The sequence below is a fragment of the Schistocerca cancellata genome, unplaced genomic scaffold (genome assembly GCF_023864275.1).
Source record: "Schistocerca cancellata isolate TAMUIC-IGC-003103 unplaced genomic scaffold, iqSchCanc2.1 HiC_scaffold_785, whole genome shotgun sequence".
Taxonomy (NCBI): Eukaryota; Metazoa; Arthropoda; class Insecta; order Orthoptera; family Acrididae; genus Schistocerca; species Schistocerca cancellata.
The window spans coordinates 72,714-80,358 of record NW_026046796.1 but is presented as its reverse complement, the minus strand read 5'-3'; the positions used below and the strand labels follow the sequence as shown (position 1 = coordinate 80,358).

At 47.5% G+C, this 7,645-nt stretch overlaps 1 non-coding gene across 1 annotated transcript; it reads right to left on the bottom strand.

Annotated features, from left to right (window-relative positions):
- Nucleotides 1-5,290: 5,290 nt before the first annotated feature.
- Nucleotides 5,291-5,365, bottom strand: Trnat-ugu (transfer RNA threonine (anticodon UGU)). The gene has a single exon. It is a non-coding gene; the product is annotated as a tRNA-Thr (tRNA).
- Between the last annotated feature and the right edge of the window lie 2,280 nt (nt 5,366-7,645).

The window sequence follows — 7,645 nt, the reverse complement described above, 5'->3', positions numbered from 1 at the left end:
CGAGAATCACTGTTCAGACTATACCTGGACTCGTCCGTAAACATAACCTCGGACAACTGTACAAATGACTATATACTGTGTTCTTGACACCGTGCTTTACGGGCTCTCCTGTGACCAGGAATGCACCTTGCAGGTCTCCGGGTGAATAAACCATGTCTGTTCAGTCGTCTGTAGACTGTGTGTCTGGAGACAACTGTTCCAGTGGCTGCGGTAAGGTCCCGAGCAAGGCTACCTGCAGTACTCCGTGGCCGTCTGCGGGCACTGATGGTGAGATATCGGTCTTCTTGTGGCGTTGTACACTGTGGACGTCCCGTACTGTAGCGCCTGGACACGTTTCCTGTCTGCTGGAATCGTTGCCGTAATCTGAGATCACACTTAGTGGTACACAGAAGGCCCGTGCTACGACCTGCTGTGTTTGACCAGCCACCAGTCGCCCTAGTATTCTACCCCTCATAACGTTATCAATATGTGTTCTTAGAGCCATTTTCAACACACAGTCACCATTAGTACGTCTGTAAACGTCTGCACACTTACTCACTGCACCGTACTCTGACATGCACCAACACACCTCTGCGTATGTGGATTGCTGCCAGCGCCACCGTGCGGCGACCGCAGGTCAGATGCACCGTATGGTCATACCCCGAGGTGATTCAAACCCGCAAACCGCCCACCAGAGCGGTGTTTACCCATCTATCAGCATTATCCTTAATTTATGAGCATGAGTGTAATTCAGTCCTTGGCTGTATGCAAGGTTCCTGCAACTTGACACACGTCACCGGTGACTGATCTGCGAGCGCCGGTCTCCAGCTGTGCCTATACTGTGCACTGAAGTCCGAATACTGAGCAGCCGACGCTGACAGCAGCGGCTCTTACGTTAACCTCGGTTTGAGGGCGTTCCTGTCGCGGGGCGGTCCTTCCCCACGCCCATTGGCCGACGTCATTTCACCGCCTTCTCTGGGCTTCCATTCTTCGTCTTCGTTCCGGCGCTTGTGGTGACGCCAGAACAGTAGATATAATAAATAATCTTACAATTAATGCTGAGTATACAAAGGCAAGTCAGTGACAATTTCCGTGGAACTAACTTCGACAAATTGTCAGCCAAATAAAAAAGGGGAGTATTGTTTTTACCTCCTGTGTCAATTCTGAATCGCCTACAAACTTTGTTAGCGTCCCGTACGGACGGATCGTAAGCCACCGCAATATTAATGAACACTCCACGCGGCGCATTTGCCGAGTTGTAAAAGCAGCCCGCAGCACAAGCCATTCCGCCTCTAGACGACGCTACAAAAAGCCAGCAACGCAAAGCGCCCGCTACAGCGGCAATTAGAAGTGCGGGGGATGCCGGAGATAAGAGGCGGAGACTGGGCGAAGAATAGGTTAGCAGGGTGGGCGGGGGCGGGGGGGAGGGTGCGGAAGGGGTGAGCGAGTAAGCCAGGTAGGGGCTGTTACACCGCCGAGGCGGCCACTGAAAACAAATGGCTTCATTCCGCGAAATATGAACTCTCCAACTCCCCTCGCAGTCGCTTCGTTTCTCTTCCCGTCTCTGCCACTTGCTCCTCCTACTCACTTCTTTACACCTGTTGTTGTCTCGCGTCAGGACGGGACGGCTGTCGGAGCAAAGTGCTAGCTAGTTAACTGCCACTTCGTCCTCTTCATTCAGTTCTGTCAGAGTCCAAGACTACAGTTCTTCAACTTATCAACTTATTCATCAGCATCACGTTTGGTAACAAAGTACAAGAGTGGCGGAATCTGTTTGCCTCTACATCTATACTCCGCAAACCACCTTACGGTGTTTGGCGAAGGGTACTTTTTGTACCGTTGTCTCTTCGCCTTTATGATGTTCCAAGAGTGAATGGTTCGCGGGGAGAACAATTGCTCGTAACCCTCCGTGTAGGCTCGAATCTCTCTCATTTTCGCGAGACATCCCTAAGAGAGAGGAGTTTTGTTCGTTGGCTCTTCAGGGAACGTACGCTGTCGGAACTTTAACAGTAAACCACATCGTGATGCAGAACGCCTCTCCTGCAGCGTCTGCCACCGGAGTGCCTGAGCATCTGCGTGACGCTTCTGCTCTTACTAAATGAACCTGTAACGAAACGCGGTGCTCTTCTTTGGATCTGTTCAATTTCTTCTATCAACCCTATCTGGTAAAGACCTCGCACTGACGAGCAATATTGAAGTACTGGTGGTACGAGGGTTTTTGTAAGCTACTATCCTTGTGGGCGGGTCACACTTTCTGAGGATTAGGCTTTCACGGCCGGCGTCTTCAGTAATTAAAACTTCCGGGCTAAGAGGCCGTGGTCCAATAGTAGTCTAGACTCACCTCAGATGATGTTGCCCGCAGCTGGCAACGAAACGTCAGGGAGAAGTATTTCTACTATTGGACCACGGCCTCGTAGCCCGGAAGTTTTAATTACTTTCTGAGGATTCTTCCCGTAAATTTCAGCCTGGCATCTGCCTTACCTGCAGCTAGTTTTATGTGGTCATCGCCCTTTAAATTGTTCTACACGCAGAGTCCTAGACATTTAATGTAAGTGAATGCCTCCAGTGATTACTTTGCACTCGTGCAGTCATAATAGTACACCGGCATTCAAAGGTTTGTTTAATTCATTATTAGTCCATTCCTATGTTATCCCTACTTGTTTTTGAGTAAATATCTCTGTACACGGCAGCACACATCACTAATTCCTACCATATGCAACTTCGACCTACCCATACGTAATGTTACATTGTCGAACGTACGTAAGCGATTTCAGGATCTAACATTCCACGCTCCTACCTGTAGAACGGCAGATTTACTTTTTACTGAAGGATACAGCCTCGAGGGTAGATGGAGATGATTCTGTCGTAGTAAGGAAGGACAAGGGAGAGCTTTCGATAGCACGAGTAATGATCTTAATAATAATTTTTTTTTATTAATGAATTTGGCAAGCTATGGACCGCATACAACTTCAGGATTATGGTGTTTCTTCCTCTTCCGTTCTTCCCAGTACTTCTTCATTTTCTCGCCAACTGCTCGTCTCTGCTCATCTGTCCATACTCTCCGGGGTCTAGGTTTTGGTTCATCTTCTTCATAGTTTGCGTTTTCTATCAGTAGCCTGAAGTGATTCCTGTCACGTATTGTTTCTTCTGTAACACCTATTTTGTTGGCGTCTTTTTTTACTGCTTCTATCCATCCCACAGTTTTTTTCAGCTTACTAACGAAATTAAAAATTTCTTGTTAATCCGTGTTTCTTCATTTTTTTAAAAGAGGCCAAAAAAGTTTAGCCGTCTCTTCCTCACTGTATCTGTGATATTTTCTGTATTTTTGTATAAGTCTTCATTTCTCCTTTTAATCCACCTATTTTCCTTGTTTTTCTCAGGACCTAGAATTTTTGTTCGTATTTTTCTCTCTCTTTTTTCTAGTTCTCTTAATTCGCCTTTCTTATTCGATGTTAGGCTCTCTGATCCATATGTTGCTTGTGCCCTAATAACTGAATTATCATGTCTAATCTTCGCTTGTATGGATATTGATTTCTTACTGTAGCAGTTTTGTGTTAATTTATATGCAAATTCTAACTTCTTTATTCTTTCTTTATTTGTCGTGTTATCCAGTCCATTGGCTTGGATCCACTCCCCCACGTATTTGAATCTATCAACTCTTGTAATTTTTCCATATTTCGTTTGCATAAACTTTTCTGTATTATGTTTGTGTTCTATGTACTCTGGTTTTTCATAGGATATTTTTAGCCCAGTCTTTTCAGCAATCTCGTGTAACAGATCAAACATAATAATAATAATAATAATAATAATAATAATCCCAAAACGAGAATACAAGAAGTCGAGTACAAATGAAACCGACAAGAAAGGAGGAGGAAGGTAGGCGACGACAGCGGTAAAGGGGGAAAAATGCTGATGAGAATGCTGCAATACTTTCTTACTTTAGAAAATGGTTCAAATGGCTCTGAGCACTATGCGACTTAACTTCTGAGGTCATCAGTCGCCTATAACTTAGAACTAATTAAACCTAACTAACCTAAGGACGTCACACACATCCATGCCCGAGGCAGGATTCTAACCTGCGACCGTAGCGGGCGCTCGGTTACAGACTGTAGCGCCTAGAACCGCACGGCCACTCCGGCCGGCTTTAGAAAATGGTCGAAGGTTGAATCTGTTCAGTAGAACGAAAATAAAATAAAAGTGGACGGTTCGTGTACATCTACATCTATATACACATTTCACAAGCCACAGTATGGTGGCTGGCGGAGGGCACCATGTACCACTATTAGTCACCTCTTTCCCCCTTCATGTTCCGCTCCTAAATGTAGCGAGGGACAAACGACTGTCTATATGCCTCCATATGAGCCACAGTATCTTTCATTTTATCTTTGTGGTCCTTACGCGAAATGTACGTCGGAGGCAATGGAATCGTTCTGCAGTCGGCTTCAAATGACGGTTCTCTAAATTTTCTCAACACTGTGTCGTGGAAAGAGCGTCGTCTTCCCTGCAGGGATTCCAATCTGAGCTCACGAAGCGTTTGCGTAACACTTGCGAGTTGATCGAACCCACCGGTATCAAATCTGGAAACCGGTCTCTGAAATGCTTCGATCTCTTACTCGTAATCTGATGTGATGGGTATCCCAGATTCTCGAACAGTTCTCAAGAATGTATCACGGTAGTGTTCTATATGCGGTCTCCTTTAGAGCCGAACCACACTTTCCTAAAATTTTCCCAATAAATCGAAGTCGATGATTCGCCTTCCGTACTACTGTCTCGTTACAGATGTTATGGAATCAGCCAGAGCATTTTTACCAACTGTGGTCACAGATTAAAAAGAAATAGAATCAGTGTCCAGTCAGGCACGAAGGAAGCTGTACTAAGAATTCTGATCGTTCTGAGTGATGACGAGGTCCCATACTTCTTTAAAGGGGACGATGCGGGAGACCCGCAACGCCGTACTAGGCAAGGTCCTAGCGGAGGTGGTTTGGCATTTCCTTCCTCCGACCGTCATGGGGATGAATGATGATGATGAAGACGACACAACAACACCCAGTCATCTCGAGGCAGGGAAAATCTCTGACCCCGCTGGGAATCGAACCGGGACCACGTGCGTGGGAAGCGACAACGCTGCCGCAAGACCACGAGCAACGGAGTAACAGTTATAAATGTTATATATGACGGTAGTATCTGTTCCCGAATGAACAGTTACCGTGGATGACCATGCAGCTTTGCTAGAAATGAAATGATAATTAAATGAACACCCTAGCTGCAAACAGGCGTTGATGTACTTCTTTGGGGTCATGTTGCAAATGTGTGCCCCGACCGGGACTCGAACCCGGGATCTCCTGCTTACATGGCAGACGCTCTATCCATCTGAGCCACCGCGGGCACAGAGGATAGTGCGTCTGTAGGGACTTATCCCTTGCACGCTCCCCGTGAGATCCACATTCCCAACATGTCCACACCACTAAATTCGTAGTGCGCCTAATAGATGTTTGCCCATCATACGGGTTCGAGTCCCGGTGGGGGCACACATTTTCAACATGTCCCCAAAGAAGTACATCAACGCCTGTTTGCAGCTAGGGTGTCCATTTAATTATCATTTCATTTCTAGCAAAGCTGCATGATCATCCTTGGTAACTGTTCGTTCGGTAACAGATACTACCGTCATATATAGTTAAAATATGGCTTCCCAGGCCATTGACCTTCTTGTGCGAACGCACACGGTATGCCCGAACTCGTACGGGACTTGGTAGATTAATCTGCCACGAGTAATGAGTATGATGGGCAAACATCTATTAGGTGCACTACGAATGTAGTGAGTGTTGTGGACATGTTGGGAATATGGATCTCACGGGGAGCGTGCAAGGGATAAGTCCCTGCAGACGCACTATCCTGTGTGCCCGCAGTGGCTCAGATGGATAGAGCGTCTGCCATGTAAGCAGGAGATCCCGGGTTCGAGTCCCGGTAGAGGCACACATTTTCAACATGTCCCCTAAGAAGTACATCAACGCCTGTTTGCAGCTAGGGTGTCCATTTAATTATCATTTCAGTTATAAATGTCTTCCGTGGTGGCTGTGTTGCTTATCAAAGACAACAAACGCTCCTTAAACAAGTGTCAAGAGTCACAAATCGTCGTGTTATTACACAGTCCAGTCACATTAATGTGACCGTCCCCTACATTCGACATCAGTAATGATAGTCAGCAGGTGGCAGCTCTATCAGTGGAGGATATATAAAGACTGTCGGGGACGCAGAAAATATTGTAGTCTTCGTCGTGATGCCAAAACGGAGCGATTTATCTGACGTCCAAATGGGCACGATCATTGGCTTGCGGGCCAAGGGTAGGAGTATTTCCGAAACGGCGATATTCGTGAACTGTTCGCGTGCCACCGAAGTATACTACGCGTACCACAGCGGCGCTATCCAAAACTGGCTCCGAGGCCGTAGACGGAAGTGGAAATGAGCGTTTGGCGTCATTGGCCGAGATGCCCCCTGCGGGGCAGGTCCAGCCGCCTTGGTGCAGGCCTTACTACATAACATTGGGCGACCTGCGCGCCGGATGGGGATGAAACGATGATGAAGGCAACACAACACCCAGTCCTTGAGCGGAGAAAATCTCCGACCCAGCCGGGAATCGAACCCGGGCCCGTATTTGGACGGCAATCCGTCACGCTGACCATTCAGCTATCGGGGCGGAACGAGGAAATCGATGAGAGGGGTGAATTATGATTGCGGAGATGTGTACGGGTCAGTAGACGTGCAACGTTCAGCAACCGGCCGTCCACATGAACCAAGAGACTACCAACAGCGTCTCCTCAATGACATGTTATACAGCTTGCAGTGTACGAATGTGGTCCGAAGATCATCAGGAGACGGCCGGTGTGGCCGAGTGGTTCTAGGCGCTTCAGTCTGGAACAGCGTGACCGCTCCGGTCGCAGGTTCGAAACCTGTGTCGGGCATGGATGTGTGTGATGTCCTTAGGTTGGTTAGATTTAAGTGGTTCTAAGTTTTGGAGGACTGATGACGTCAGATGTTAAGTCCCATACTGCTGAGAGCCATTTTTTTTATCACTACGACCATTTTACCGCACTCGAATGGTTACCAAACTCCCAGACTGAAACCCAGTCGAGAATCTGTGGGACCACCTGCATCGGGCTGTTCGCGCAATGGATCCCCAACGGAGAAAGATAGCGCAGTTGGGCACGGCTATGTAGTCAGCATGTCGGTACCTTCCAGAACGCCACCGACACCTCTTGTACGTCTCGCAGTGGCCGGCGCTGCGAAAGGTGGGTATTCAGGTTTTTGATGGGTGGTCACGTTAATGTGTCTGAACAGTGTATTTGGGATATTTTATTGAAGGGACGCCATTCGAGCAATGGGCTTCATTATCAGAATCTTCTTGTCGTGTAGGAATGTACAGAAATACTGAAACTTCCTGATAGGTTAAAACTGTGTGCTGTGCAGAGACTCGAACTCGGGACATTTGCGCATAGGTCCCGAGTTGGAGTCTCAGTCCGGTAGACAGTTTCAATCCGCCAGAAGTTTCACACCAGCGCACACTCCGCCACAGATTGAAAATTTCAGTCTGGTAACAGAAATATTCGCTGACATAATTTTTCTGACCGGATGCTGCTTTCGTGGCGGCCTCCGGAGTACGACGCGCTGA